Genomic DNA, 15,212 nt, shown 5'->3' with positions numbered 1-15,212 from the left:
CAGGTGGTTAAAATGTACCTAATATCTCTCCTGATAGTAACACTAGGGAAATACCAAACTTCTGGCACTTCCACGCCTTATCCTAAAGAAATGTTTAACTGAATCACTAACAAGAAGATGACTTTTAATAAGCCACATCATCCACAACACTTTCTTGGTTTGCAACATCTAATACAAAATTTACTTTTGGCAATTAAATGTATTTCTCAAGGATCCCCATCCTTGACCGTTCACCTTTCTCACAAACAGCTATACATGTGACCTTTGTTTCCCTACTCCTCACTCTTCCAGACCGAATAGATAACCACACTGCCCTTCTCCTGGATAGAGTTAGCTCTTAGCAAAGTAGCTTAACAGAACAAACAGGTTTATAGATATCCTCCTAATCTCAGACTGAAGAGCATAAACCAAGGAAACCAGACTAGTAATGTAACCACCTAGTGCATACAGACAGCATTGCAACCCAGCTTCCAAAAAGTTCCACATAGAACAACTGTCAAATAAGTATTTCACTGAACTAAACTAGACAGCTTCAAAACTTTTTAAGAAAAATTAAACACAAGTACTTACCAAGGACAGTCTGCTGTCTCCAAACTCTTGCTGTTTTCAAACTACTGCTGTTCAAATAATGTACCTGTGCCCACTGCACTTCTGTCCTGATGCACAATGCCTATAGTGATCAAACTCCACAGAGTTACGAATCAACTGAAATACCACAATGATTAGTCACTTATAGTACATATGCTCATTGAATAGCACATATTACTCCCAATAGTTAGTCAGTAATACATTACAATTACACTAGTATTAACAACAACTAGTAATAGATCACCAACAACAACCAGCAACAACCACAGAGCCATAGGTAAATAAGTAACCAAAAGCCTCCATGCACTCCTTTACTATCCTGCATACCTCTGATTTTTTTTTTCATATAATAATTTGTTTTGTCATCTTTATCAGCTACATTTTCTGTTTTCTTATAGCTCTTCAATATTTTTTGTTCTCGTTTACTATCCTCACTTCTGTAGTGAACCATGTTTTTGAATTCTTCGAATAGACTCCAGTAGCAGCATTTAATAGTACCCATCTGATTTCTAATTTATGCCATTTTACTCCAACTTATTCATTCACTTTTTAGAAAGTCACCTTTTTCAGATTTTTTTTAATCCTATAATTTATGTTTTTGTATAAGATTTTTCAGTTGTTTTAATATCAAACCAGACATTGCTGATCAAAAGAACCCAACATTTCACCATCCTCAACAATAGACAAATGACTCAGCACCAATTTTAGAAAATTATTACTTCTGACTGGGCTTTTTACTAACTGTCTAAAGGCTGGTTCACACCAGTGGCTGTGCAGTAGGATTGCACTGTAAACATTTTTTTAAACAAACTTTATTGAAATGTTACACAGTGGCATCTCATTAACTTCAACTAACCGCAGTGTGATGTGAGGTGGTGGATTGCGTTACACTGTACAGCTCTGGAAAAAAAGCACTGCATGCCATACTTTTTTCAGCGCACACCACCACAGCGCAGTGGTGGGAACTGGCCACACAGTAGGCAAGGCATTTTGCCTTGTCTTGCAGTGGGACTGCACTGGAATAGCCACCCAACACAGTCCTATTCTACCTGGTGTGACAAGCCCCTTAGAGAAATTCTTATCAATGCCTCCATCTTTTCTTCTGCTTGTACATGCAGTTTGAAATTTCCACTTAAAGTCTAGTATGTTAAAGTCACCCATAATTAAAATATCTTCCTTCAATTGTTATTTACATTATCTCATCAATCAACAAGTTATCATCATCCTCACACTGTCCTTGGGGTCTGTATACTACACCAATTGTTCCTTTCCTGGTTTGCAAGCAGACCTACAAGGTTTCAAGTATAGGCGTACCTCGGTTTCCGAATTTAATTTGTTCTGCGGTACTTTTCATATTGCGAAAAATTTGTAATCCGAAACATGGTTTCCCATAGGAATGCATTGAAAACCAATTAATCTGTTTCGGAGGTCAGAAAAAAGTAAAACAAAGTTTTATCTGTTCAAAACTCTTTATAAAGTGCACTTTAAAGGCATAAAGGGACATGATTAAAAAAAATCATGGGGGGGGCCCTGTCCCCCAGTACCCCGATGGGCAAGAAGTCAGTGGCTGCCCGCACCTCTAGCACCTGGTGGGCCACGCCGGAATTTGCGGCCTACCCACCGGAGGCCACATTTCAAGCCACGGCCTCGATTCAGGTTCACCGCCAGAGGGTTCCAGGGCCCTGGCTGCGAGTTCGCATCTTCCGCCGGAGGCCGCAACTGAAGCCCCGGCCTTGATTTCGGGTCCCCCAACGCTGCTACCTGCGGGTGGGCCGGATGCCAGCGGTGATGACGACCTGGCATCAGAGGCATCCCTGCAGTCTTCCACTCCAGCTCTGAGCTCCTGTGCCGCTTCAAGTCCATGCTGCAGTCCGAATTGTCCTCCGCTACCTCCAAGCTGACCGACCGTCTTTTGCGAGAAATTCGGGAGTTGGGCAATCGGACGAACGATCTTGAGGATAAAATGGACGCTGCGGCCACGGTCATTGAAAGTCACAAACAGGATTTGTGTGACCTCAAGAAAGAATTAGCGGACACGCTGCTCCGGCTTGAGGATTTTGAAAACCGTTCCTGCCGCGGCAATGTGAGATTAAGGGGTATCCCAGAAACAGTCCCAGATCTCCCCTCCACCACTACTGCTCTGTTTCAGGAGCTGACACCTGCCATTCCCATTGACCTGCTCGAATTTGACCGCATACACCATGCATTGGGCCCCAGACGACCGGATGGGCCCCCGAGGGACATTATCATCAAGCTCACTTACTATCGCACTAAGGAAACTATCCTCTTGGCAGCCAGAAACAACCCAGACCTCCAGGGGCATCGCTACAAGCTCTTCGCAGACCTCACCCAGACCACTGTTCAGAAGCATCGTCAGTTGAAGCCCTTCACTTCGATCCTGGTGAATCACAGAATTAAATACACCTGGGGCTTTCCGTTCCACCTCACCTTCAACTACCAGGGCCGCAGTCATTCTGTTGCCATGCCGGAGGAGGCCCACTCTCTCCTGGAATCTTTACACCTTGTTTTGCCGGAAGCTGCTACTCAGAGCCCAGCTCATTCGTTCGGATCCCCGGCGAGGCCTCTTCCTCTGGGCCGCCTCTGGGAGAGGTTGTCTAACAGGAAGAGGGCTCTCCCTCAGACCCCTCTATGATCAAGTCCATCCTGTTCTTCTCTGCGCTGTAGATAATCTTTGATCTCCCGCGTTGTGTTTCCCCGTTGGACTTTCCTGATGGGACCGTGAGTTTGGCCCTTAGGGCTTCTCCAGTTTGTTAGTGTTCCGGGTTGGGCCTGATCCGGCCTGTTCCCTTGGGTTCCATTCCTGAGTGGGGGGGGGTGTCTCCTCCTGGACTTAAGGATTATGACTTTTTGCAGTTGTGGCCTACCACGGGTCCGGGTGCCGTTGTTCGGGTTCTTGTTGGTGGAATAGGGTGATAGTTCCCTCGGGCTCCGGGGTGGAGGTTGGCCTGGTGGGTCCAGGTTGGGTGTCGTTCCTACGGGGAGGGGGGTGTGGGACCACTTGGGCTGTGTTGTGGGGTACCACGGTGGCCTGTAGTCATCCTCCTGGAGGGGGTTGGCCCCCAAGTTTAGCTGGGTTTCTATGGGGAGGTTACCGCAGATGTTCTCACTTCTGGGACTTATATTTTATTACTTTGGTACCCCATTAAATTGTGTTTATTGCCTATTTTCCCCCTGAGGGCTTATGTTTTTGATGTTTTCATTTGCAGCCATGTGTCCGGTGGTAGAGCCACCTTCAAGTGTAGGAGTATGCATGTCACCATTGGCGTGACACATTTGTACTGTTTTATATAACTTCTTGTGTCATTTTCTTTTTTCCTTTTCTTGTTTTCTTTTCTTCTCTGGTTTTTCTGGGTTTTTTTTATGCAGGGTTTTGGGATACCATCGTCCGAACGCCATTGGGAGTGAAAATTGTTGGCCGACTTATGCTTGTTCTGCTGATCGTGCTGTGCTGATACCGCCATGGCCTCACCTTTCTGAAAGTACACTCACAAAATGTTCAAAGCTTCAATTCGCATCAGAAGCGGGCTAAAGTTTTTCATCACCTCAAATCACAACAAATCGACTTGGTATGTTTATAGAAGACCAGGTTTTCTCAGGTCTCCGCTCCACGGTATCTTTCGCCTCATTATCCCACCTTTTACACGGCCTCGGCTCCTGAGAAACGCCGGGGTGTACTAATAGCTTTCAAATGCAATCTTCCTTTTGTCTGTGCTCGGAATATAGCAGACCCCATTTGCTTCTGCAGGGCACCCTCTAGGACCAGGCGGTTACTTATGTCTCTTACTACGCGCCCAATCGCTTTCAGCATAAATTCTTTTTTCATCTTTGCACCATTGTTTCCCGACACTTCTTCTTTTTGGAGATTCAGATGTTACCTTGGATTCCACATTGGATAGGCACTATGCCTGGGGGGTGGTTCCTTCTCACGACTTAGTGCTAGAGGAACGTATGCTCTTTCTCTTGAAGACGGCGGGGCTGGCAGACGTATGGAGGGAACTTCATCCAACTGAGGATGACTTCACATTCTATTCCAACCCTCATGACAGTTTTTGTAGAATTGACCATATATTCATGCATGTTCAGCAGCTTCCCTTGGTCAGGCGGATAGCTATTCCCTCCTCGCCCTGGTCGGACCATGATCCCCGGTACTCTTCCTTGCCCTCTCTGGGTCGGTATGGTTCCCCTTTCACTGGAGCATTAATGATTCTTTATTGACCATTCAGGTTACCTGCCAACAAATAGAATCTTTCTTACGCACATACTTCACGGAAAACTCAGGATCTGTCTCTTCGGCAGTGCCCCTGTGGAAGGCGCATAAAGGCACGGTGTGGGGTTATGTTATACCGCTGGTGGTGATTCAGAAGGAGCGCCAACTTTTGCAGCTTCATTCTCTACTGGCGTCTGCGGATGCTTGTTGGAAGTCATCTCCATCCGCGGCCCATAAACGAACAAGGGACACTCTGGCGGCAGAGTTGGACCTACTTGCCTCTTCGGAGGTGGAACTGGCCCTGCGTTGGACCAAACACAAATTTTATTCCTGTGCTAATAAGCAGGGTCTGATGCTGGCCAGGAAACTCAATTCTGTGGGAAAACCCCATAAATCTCTCCGATTGTGACTTCCCGCGGGTGGCTGTACTTCTAATCCCCAGCAGATTGTCTCCCGTTTCGCCGACGTCCTTTCGCGCCTTTGCACTAAACCAGATCCCTTCCCCATGGCTCAGGCAGAGGCATTCTTCCAAGATCTCTGACTTCCTGGATTATCTGAGGCAGTGCAGATGGCCCTCAACGCTGGTGTCATCGTATTGAAAGTGCTCCAAGCTATCAAATCTCTATGGTCCACCGCGGCCCCAGGTCCCGACGGCTTCTCCGGTCTCTCTTATAAGAAATTTGCAACCCTGTTAGCGCCCTTCTTGGCTGACTATTTTAATGAGTTACGACAGGGCTCTCTGCCCTCTCCGGACGCGCTTAGAGCTCATATCGCCATGATTCCTAAAACGACCGATGTTGTGCAGGAACCGCAAGCCTTCCTGCCCATTTCTCTTCTTAATGAAGGCCTGAAGATATTGGGCAAGATTCTTAGTTTTCGTATCAATAAATATTTGCGTAGTCTGGTCCACAGGGACCAAGTGGGTTTTATCCCTGGGAGGCAGGCGGGTGATAATGTTTGTAAGGTGGTCCATGTTATGCATTTTCTACAACAGTGGAAAATCCCAGGATTCTTACTGTCCTTAGACATATATAAAGCCTTTGATTCCCTGTCCTGGGAATATCTGCGGTTTGTGCTGTCTTGTTGGGGTTTTGGGGATTCTATTCTTTCTTGGATTCAAGCTTTGTATTCTTCCCCTTTGGCTTCTGTTAGGTACGCTGGATATTTCTCAGATCCCTTTCCTATTTGGTGAGGGACAAGACAGGGCTGCCCCCTGTCCCCAGCGCTCTTTGTCCTGGCACTTGAGCTGCTGGCTTTGGAGCTCCAGACCAATTGTAATGTATCGGGGGTTCCATATGTGGGACAGGAGTTCAAGTTGAACCTTTTTGCGGATGATGCTTTCTTGACTCTCACTAATCCCGACAATGCTTCCAAACTTGCAATAGGTTCTTGAGCGCTTCTCCTTGATTTTGGGTCTCCATATTAATTTGGATAAGACTGTCGCTCTCAATATTACCTTGGCCTCAGATTTGGTTTTGCGCCTACAGTCCCACTTCCCTTACAAATGGACTTCCTCTTCTCTTGAATACCTAGGCATTTGCTTGACCCCCACCTATGACTCATTTTTTGCTGCAACTTATTATCCATTGCTTCTCTCTGTGTCTTCTCTTATGTATTCTTGGCAATTTCCGCACCATTTCCGACATCAGCCATGTCTTTAGAAACAAATGCTATCATTGGATTTTACCCGTTTTAGACAGAAATGTTCATTGTCAAATAGATTGCTGCCCTCATTTTTATAATAGAACAAATTCCTTCAGCGATTATCACTCTTTCCAGAGCTCCCAAAGCAAAGCCTAGTGCACATGATCAGAAAATCGGACAAAAATACCGCTTTCGAAGCGATCATATGATAATCTGATCATTAATACACAGCTTCCATTCAAAATTATTTTAAGAGACAAATCCAAAAAATGTTCTCGTACGATACCAGACCGTACAATTTCATTGAATCAGTACAGTATTCTTCCATAAAAAAATCAGAAGAGCACATGCTCAGAAACAAAAGAATACATTACAATAAAGCACATTACATCACTTCCGAAGCTGTAATCTGTCGTACGAGAATTTTCATAACTTTAGTAACCTCTTAATTTTCAATATGTGACTAGCATGCATGAAAAACGGACAATCATTCATCCAATATCCTCATCATGTGTACCAGGCTTAAGTCACAGTTATGTTCAAAAACTATTTGACTGAATAACAATAGGAACCATTCACACCAGGCTTTTTATGCCATTTAGATGCTGATAGATATCATAATCATGTCCTTAAAACCCCCCGCCTTATGGCTCCTACTAAGGTTAGTAATAGTTACATTTACCTGGACTTGTTCTGTAATGCTGAAGATGTTGTGTAGTTTATCCAAACCCACTTCTTTAGAAAAACAGTATTCGATGAGGGATCTGAAAGATACAGGTAATTATCAACCTTGAGCTTTTAATATTTATTGATACAAAAATAAATTATTTTAAGAGAGGAGTCACCTACCCAACCAGTTTAATTTTCATAATCCAATAATAATAGCCACACAAAACCGTGATTGTTCCAGTATTCATATCAGATTTCCATCTTTCAGGTGTAAATTGCCTTCTGTGTTTCTAGCTCAGAGAAGCACTTGTTAAATTCTTGGGTGCTAAGTAGTGTTAAGTCACGTGTACTGTACTAAAATCTATAAGCACATTTGGAATGCATGCCAAACTAATCCTCAAAGCTACACCCTTCTTTCTGCCCACTGTCAGAGCTGGGTTTTAGGTAACACCTGCAGTAAATAGCCTGACCTGAGACAACCTATGTTAGGAGTAATATGCATAATCAAAAAAATTCAAAATTAATTTCAATATTGTCTAAAAATCTGCGTCCCTTGGAAAAAGTTGAAGCCTTCGATTAAAGAGCAGATCAAACTGCTTTCTTTTTAGCTGCGGGTATCTTGATCTACAACTTTCCCACATTCTTTAGAGAAAAATGGAAATGTACAAGGGCTGCCTAGATTCAATAATATGGTGCTGGAGTGACTTCATCTATTTTGCCGTGCTGCAATTATATCTAATCAGAAAACTAAGGCAGATTATTTTCTTACCTGCAAGCACCATCAGTGCTGATAGGGGAATCCTCCCATGGAACTATTGTGTTCTACAGGCAGAAAGGGGGGGCACAAGGAGCCTTCCCTGCCAGGTGAACACAGTGATTAGTGTTTGCAGCTAAAGTCGCTGGCAATAAGTGCATAAAACAGATGCAAACGGATGTAAATGGACATACAGTCCATTTTTGCATCTGTTTTTTGCACTGGTAAACGATGTAAAAACACTGATGTCTGGAGGAAAAGAAATTTAATCTCCAAACATGGAAAGGTTTCTTCACAGTAAGAGCTGTGAAAATGTGGAATAGACTCCCTCAAGAGTTGGTTCTGTAGATTGCTTTAAAAAAGGCCTGAATTCTTTCTTCTTTCTTTCTTGGATACACAGAATATAATTGGATACTAACATTTATAGGTAAAGTTGATCCAGGGAATATCCAATTGCCTCTCGGGGGATCAGGAAGGAATCATTTCCCCTGCAGGAGCAAATTGGATCATGCTTTGCTGGGGGTTTTTTTGCCTTCCTCTGGATAAACTGTGGGTGTAGGATTATAACTTATTTTTTGGTTGAACTGGATGGACTTTTGTCTTTTTTCAGCCAGACTAACTATGTAAAAACTGATGAGAAACTGATGAAAAACTGATGCAAAACTGATGTAAACTGATCAGTTTTTTTTGTTTGAAAAAACGCGACTGAACTAATCAAAATAGCAGAACGCACATGTGAAAGAACCCTTAGTGACAGATGAACTAAAATATAAAATTAACAAGGATTTACTGACCTCTACTGCTAGTAAAAATCCAGCTCCCATAAGTAATCATTTATTTTTGTGTTACGTGTCATAAATGATTAGATAAATTTGGACTAATTGTTATAGAGATCAGTCAACAATTGTGACTGTTCTGTTGTTACTTATAAGTACTGTATGTCAGATGCATATAAAACACCAATATTTATTAGTGCAGTATTAAAAAAAAACTCTAAAATAGTGTATGTCTAGTCAAAATGCATTTTTTTGTTGTAGTTTGAGTGGGAATTTATCAAATCCCCTGTCAGGTACTTAATGCTATCCAGTGATCTGTTAGCAATATTTCCCCTTCACAGTGCTGGTGATAATGATTTTACTAAACAGGATTTGAGTAGAAATATGCAACAATGAAACATACAGCTGTAAACAGTTTCCAAAGGACTTACATGTAAACTGATTGCAAAACACAACCCACTGTATTTTCATGAGTGTTGATGGTATTAGTTAAGTACTGTAAATAATTAAGTATTTAGTATTTAAATGAGTATTAAAAGTAGTAATAAGTATTTAAAGTGTAAATAAGTATTTATTATCTATGATCGTCAGCGCCATCTACTGACCTGATTCACTTTATCCTTTATAAATAAATAACCTTTGGTCTGAAGAAAAAATAATCCCTTAGGCTACGTTCACACTAGCCTTGTGTGCAGGCGGCAGAGAGGCGTTTGGGAAGCGTTTTTACCGCTTCCCAAACGCCTCTGCCAATTCTGCACATTACAGCACATGGTGCTGTTCTAACGGGAGCGTTTGCGTCGCGTCGCGTTGCGTCGCGGCAAAACGGACGCCTCTGGACGAGTCAGGAGGCTTTGAAGCCTCCTATTCTCGTCTATGGTGCCGCTCCGCAAACGCCCGGCCGGCGTTTGCGGTGCGGTTGCGACGCGGTTGCGGGGCGTTTGCGGAGCGGTAACACCACTCAAACTGCATTATAGGCATTTGTGGGGCGTTATTAACGCTCGGCAAACGCCTAGCAACCGCCGCTAAACCGCGCATGCGGCGTTTGCGGAGCGTTTGCCGAGCGTTAAAAAACGCTCCGCAAACGCCGGACCAACGCTTGCCAAACGCTATAGGGGCGTTTGGCAAGCGTTGGCAAAACAGCCTAGTGTGAACGAGCCCTTACCCTGATGGTCAGTCTAGTGTCTCCATTACATTGCTGTCAGTGGCAAACATTACATATGGCCATATTGCTTGATATAGTGGGCATGGCCGTATACTAGTCACCGTATACACTGGATGCATATACTGCGGTTCTACTACCTGAAAAATATGCCTGGACTACAAAATGAGTCTTACAAACACAAATAAACCTGAAGGCAAAGAATCATTTAATATGTAAGGTCCCTTTCACACATGCAGACCATTTATCCGATTTTCATCCATCTGCTGGCAAATGAAAAATAGACATCAATGCATCCGTTTACATCTGTTTACATCTGCATCCATCAACATCTGTTTTTTTTAAATGGATCAAAGTCCTATTTCTGTTCCGTAAAATAAAACAAAATGGACGAAATGTGTAATGTGAAGTAAACGGACATGAAAAAATGGCCCTGTGACCTGAAGTGGTTAAGGAATCTAGCTTGAGGACGTAAATCACTGATGAAAAATGGATGAAAAAAGCATGACTGAACTGATGAAACAAATGTTCCACATGTGTGAAAGGGGCCTAAGAATAGTAGGGCTTAAAAGACTTAGAGCATTTAAAACCTTGGCTGGATTTGAAAGCAAATCCAACCCCAGGTGGCATCCAATTTCCAGTTCCTGGCTTTTACTTGATGCCATGGGAATAGGGTTGCCACCCCATCCATTTAAACCCAAACACATATTAATTACACAGTTTCTAAGGCTAATTAATGCAGATAAGGCACTAGGTGAGTTTAATTACCATCTCAATGAACCACAGAACCTGTTTAATTAATGTGTTCGGGTTTTAAAGGGATGAGGTGGCAACCCTACATAAGGAGGGAAATGACAGTGCAGCTGAGGCACCCACACTTCGGGATGGGATTCTGCAATGCATTTGGTATTATGTTCTTCTTGCCTTCGCACTTATGGAGAAAATGAACTATATGGTCAGCAGCTGAACACAATTTTGCGGACCAGACTGGTATACAAATGCAATGCAAGTGAAAAAAGGTGCAGCATTATACTAACAATTTTCACACACAAAAAATGTGTTTCAAACCAGCAATTCCTCCATATCATGAAAGGAGAGTATAGCCAGATTATGAGGTACACCTGCTCATTTCATTTGATGATCAAGCTCTAAAAAGTGCTAATTACATCCCCCTTATTTCCCTACTGTAAAGTGTATTTGAAGACCTATTCTGTGTCTGGAGGAAACATACCTCCATTTTGATGAATGATTTATAGGCGAAGAAGTTGAGATAGAGAGGGAGAATTAGGGTGGGGATAAAGCTGCCCTATTACAAGCCCAGTTCCTGGCAAAGATTGAAAGTAGCTCCTACAGAGAAATTCCTGTAAGCAAATGATTACATCACTTCTTTCAGACAGTAGCCTCACCCCATCACCTCGTCCTTAGAGTGGTTACACAAAAAAACATGTAGCGCCACACCTAAAGGAACCACTGGATGATTGGGTTCCCTGGTTCCTAGAGATAACAACCCTTCAGGCAATGCCATACCCTCTGACACACCAAGGCTTGAGGAAAATATATTTATTTGGGAGGCCCACCCAGCAGAGAAATTAAACAATAGTAAATAGCAGTTGCAATAATAACAATTCACAAACAAAATATTATCATTATTTGTTTCTTTATATTGGGTACTGAAATTGCATTGTTTTCTTATACTATATCTGAAGTGTTTTCTGTGTATATTATATCAGGAATATTTTCCTAATTCCCTTCGGCCGCGGGAATTGGAAATTATATCTTGAAGACTAACCACTGAGAGTTACTAACCAGAAAAAAATTGTTTTTGTTATTTACGCTGCTGTGATATATATATATATATATATATACAGTTGCAAGAAAAAGTATGTGAACCCCTTGGGATTACGTGGAGTTTTGCATGAATTGGGCATAAAATGTGCTCTGAACATCATCTAAGTCACAACAAAAGAAGAACACAGTCTGCTGAACATAATACTACACAAACATTAGATGTTGCCATGGTTTAATTGCACATAACATGTAAACATTCACAGTGCAGGGAGGAAAAAGTATGTGAGGCCCTAGCTTAATGACTTCTCCCAGAGCTAATTGGAGCCAGGAGTGAGCCAACCTTGACTCCAATCAGTGTGATGATATTGGATGTGTTGCTGACAGCTGTTCTGCCCTTAAAAAACACACACCTGTTTTGGGTTTACTGGTTTCAAGAAGCACTGTCTGATGTGAACCATGCCTCGCAGAAAAGAGCTCTCAGAAGACCTACGATCAAGAATTGTTGACTTGCATGAAGCTGGAAAGGGTTACAAAAGTATCTCCAAAAGCCTTGATGTTCATGTGTCCACGGTAAGACAGACTGTGTACAAATGGAGAAAGTTTAGCACTGTTGCTACTCTCCCTAGGCGTGGTCGTCCTGTAAAAATGACTGCAAGAGCACAGCGCAGAATGCTGCATGAGGTAAAGAAGAATCCGAGAGTGTCAGCTAAAGACCTACAGAAATCTCTGGCACATGCTAACATTTTTGTTGACACATCTACAATAAGGAAAACATTAAACAAGAATGGAGTACATGGGAGGACAGCACGAAGGAAGCCATTGCTGTCCAAAAAGAATGTTGCAGCACGTTTGAAGTTTGCAAAAGAGCACCTGGATGTTCCACAGCACTACTGGCAAAACATACTGTGGGCAGATGAAACCAAAATTGAGTTGTTTGGGAAGAACACACAACACTATGTGTGGAGAAAAAAAGGCACAGCACACCAACATCAAAACCTCATCCCCACTGTAAAACATGGCGGAGGGAGCATCATGGTTTGGGGCTGCTTTGCTGCCTCAGGGCCTGGACGGATTGTTGTCATTGATGGGAAAATGAATTCCAGAGTTTATCAAGATATTTTGCAGGAAAACGTACGACCATCTGTCCGCCAACTGAAGCTCCGCAGAGGATGGGTGATGCAACAGGACAATGATCCAAAGCATATGAGTAATTCAACAAAACAATGGCTGCAACAGCACAGAATACGCCTTCTGGAGTGGCCCAGTCAGAGTCCTGACCCCAGCCTGATTGAAATGCTGTGGCATGACCTTAAGAGAGCGATTCACACCAGACATCTCAAGAATATTGCTACACTGAAACAGTTTTGTGAAGAGGAGTGGTTCAAAATGACTCCAGATCGTTGTGCAGGTCTGATCTGCAACTACAAGAAACGTTTGGTTGAGGTTATTGCTGCCAAAGGAGGGTCAACCAGTTATTAAGTCCAAAGGTTCACATACTTTTTCCTCCCTGCACTGTGATTGTTTACATCTTATGTGCAATTAAACCATGGCAACATCTGATGTTTGTGTAGTATTATGTTCAGCAGACTGTGTTCTTCTATTGTTGTGACTTAGATGACGTTCAGAGCACATTTTATGCCCAATTCATGCAAAACTCCACGTAATCCCAAGGGGTTCACATACTTTTTCTTGCAACTGTATATATATATATATATATATATATATATATGTATATGTATATATATATATATATACATACAGTGAAGGAAATAAGTATTTGATCCCCTGCTGATTTTGAATGTTTGCCCACTCACAAAGAAATGATCAGTCTAAAAATCGAATGGTAGGTGTATTGTAACACCGAGAGACAGAATAGCAACACAAAATTCAAAAGAAATGCATGTCTAACAAATGATGCACTGATTTGCATGTTGATGAGGGAAATGAGTATTTGATCCCATTCACAAAACATGACTTGGTACTTGGTGGCAAATCCCTTGTTGGCAATCACAGAGGTCAGACGTTTCCTGTAGTTGGCCACCAGGATTGGTGGCTGACGTTTGGCAACTCAAACTTTCAGCTCCCTCCACAGATTTTAAATCAGATTAAGGTCTGGAGACTGGTACGCCACTCCAGGACCTTAATGTGCTTCTTCTTGAGCCACTCCTTTGTTGCCTTGGCCATGTGTTTTGGGTCATTGTCATGCTGGAACACTCATCTATGACCTATTTTCAATGCCCTGGATGAGAAACCCAAGATTTGATGGTACATTGCCCCGTCCATCGTCCCTTTGATGCAGTGCAGTTGTCCTGTCCCCTTAGCAGAAAAATACCCCCAAAGCAGAATGTTTTCACCACCATGTTTGACAGTTGGGATGGTGTTCTTGGGATCATAGGCAGCATTCCTCTTCCTCCAAAACGGCGAGTTGAGTTGATGCCAAAGAGCTAGATTTTGGTCTCATCTGACCACAACACTTTCAACCAGTCCTTCTCTGCATCATTCAGATGTTCAGTGGCAAACTTCAGATGGGCCTGGACATGAGCAGAGGGACCTTGCGGGCACTGCAGGATTTCAATCCTTCTCGGCGTAGTGTGTTATCAATTGTTTTCTTGGTGACTGTGGTCATTGACAAGATCCTCACGTGTAGTTCTGGGATGATTCCTCACTGTTCCCATGATCATTGACACTCCATGAGGTGAGATCTTGCATGGTGCACCAGACCTAGCAAGACTGACAGCTGTTTTGTGTTTATTCCATTTGCGAATGATTGCACCAACTTTTGTCACCTTCTCACCAACCTGCTTGGCAATAGTTTGGTAGCCAAGTCCAGCCTTGTGTAGGTCTACAATCTTGTCCCTGACATCCTTGGACAGCTCTTTGGTCTTTGCCATGGTGGAGAGTTTGGAATCTGATTGTTTGATTGCTCCTGTGGACAGGTGTCTTTTATACAGGTAACAAAATGAGATTAGCAGCTGTCAGGGATCGCCGCAGCGCTGGTCCCGGCGCAGGCGCAGTGCGCCGCCTCGCACAGGAATGCGGGCACTGGGTCCGGGCCTGCCGCGGCGGCGAGCCCGCGCATGCGCACTGAGTGACGCGGCGGCGAGCTCGCGTATGCGCACTGGGTGATGTGGGTGCGTGCCGGTCACCAATGACAGCGCAGGGCGCGGTATTTAAATCACCCTGAGCTGTCATTAGGTGCCGTTTGGTCTATTCCTGTTCCTGATTTGCGTACCTGTATTGCTGTGAGTTGCTTACCCGGATTGTCTGACCCTGCTGTCTTCTCCTGCCCTGACCTTTGGCTTGCCTGACCTCTCTCTTGGATGCCTCCTGTTTATTCTGATCTACTGTTGCTGACCCAGCGTGTGACCCGACTATTCTCTGCCCGCTGTTTTGTACCTCGCAGACCCCACGGCTCCCGACTCGGCTTGTTTGACTGACCCTGCACCTGCTTAGCCATCCATCCCGTCGGGACCACCCGACCTCCTCACATCAGGCTCTTACTCTGCGGGAGCCCTCGGCGGATACCTCTACCAGTGGTGAGTGTGCCCAGTAGTCGCGACCTGGTCTCTTAGCGCTCCAAGTCCATCCCCACCATCAGGGGCCCTG

Source organism: Staurois parvus, unplaced genomic scaffold (genome assembly GCF_062004578.1).
Source record: "Staurois parvus isolate SC_StPar_1 unplaced genomic scaffold, SC_StPar_1.0 ptg000750l, whole genome shotgun sequence".
NCBI lineage: Eukaryota > Metazoa > Chordata > Amphibia > Anura > Ranidae > Staurois > Staurois parvus.
The sequence above is the reverse complement of the archived record's forward strand: the minus strand, read 5'-3'. Positions refer to the sequence as shown.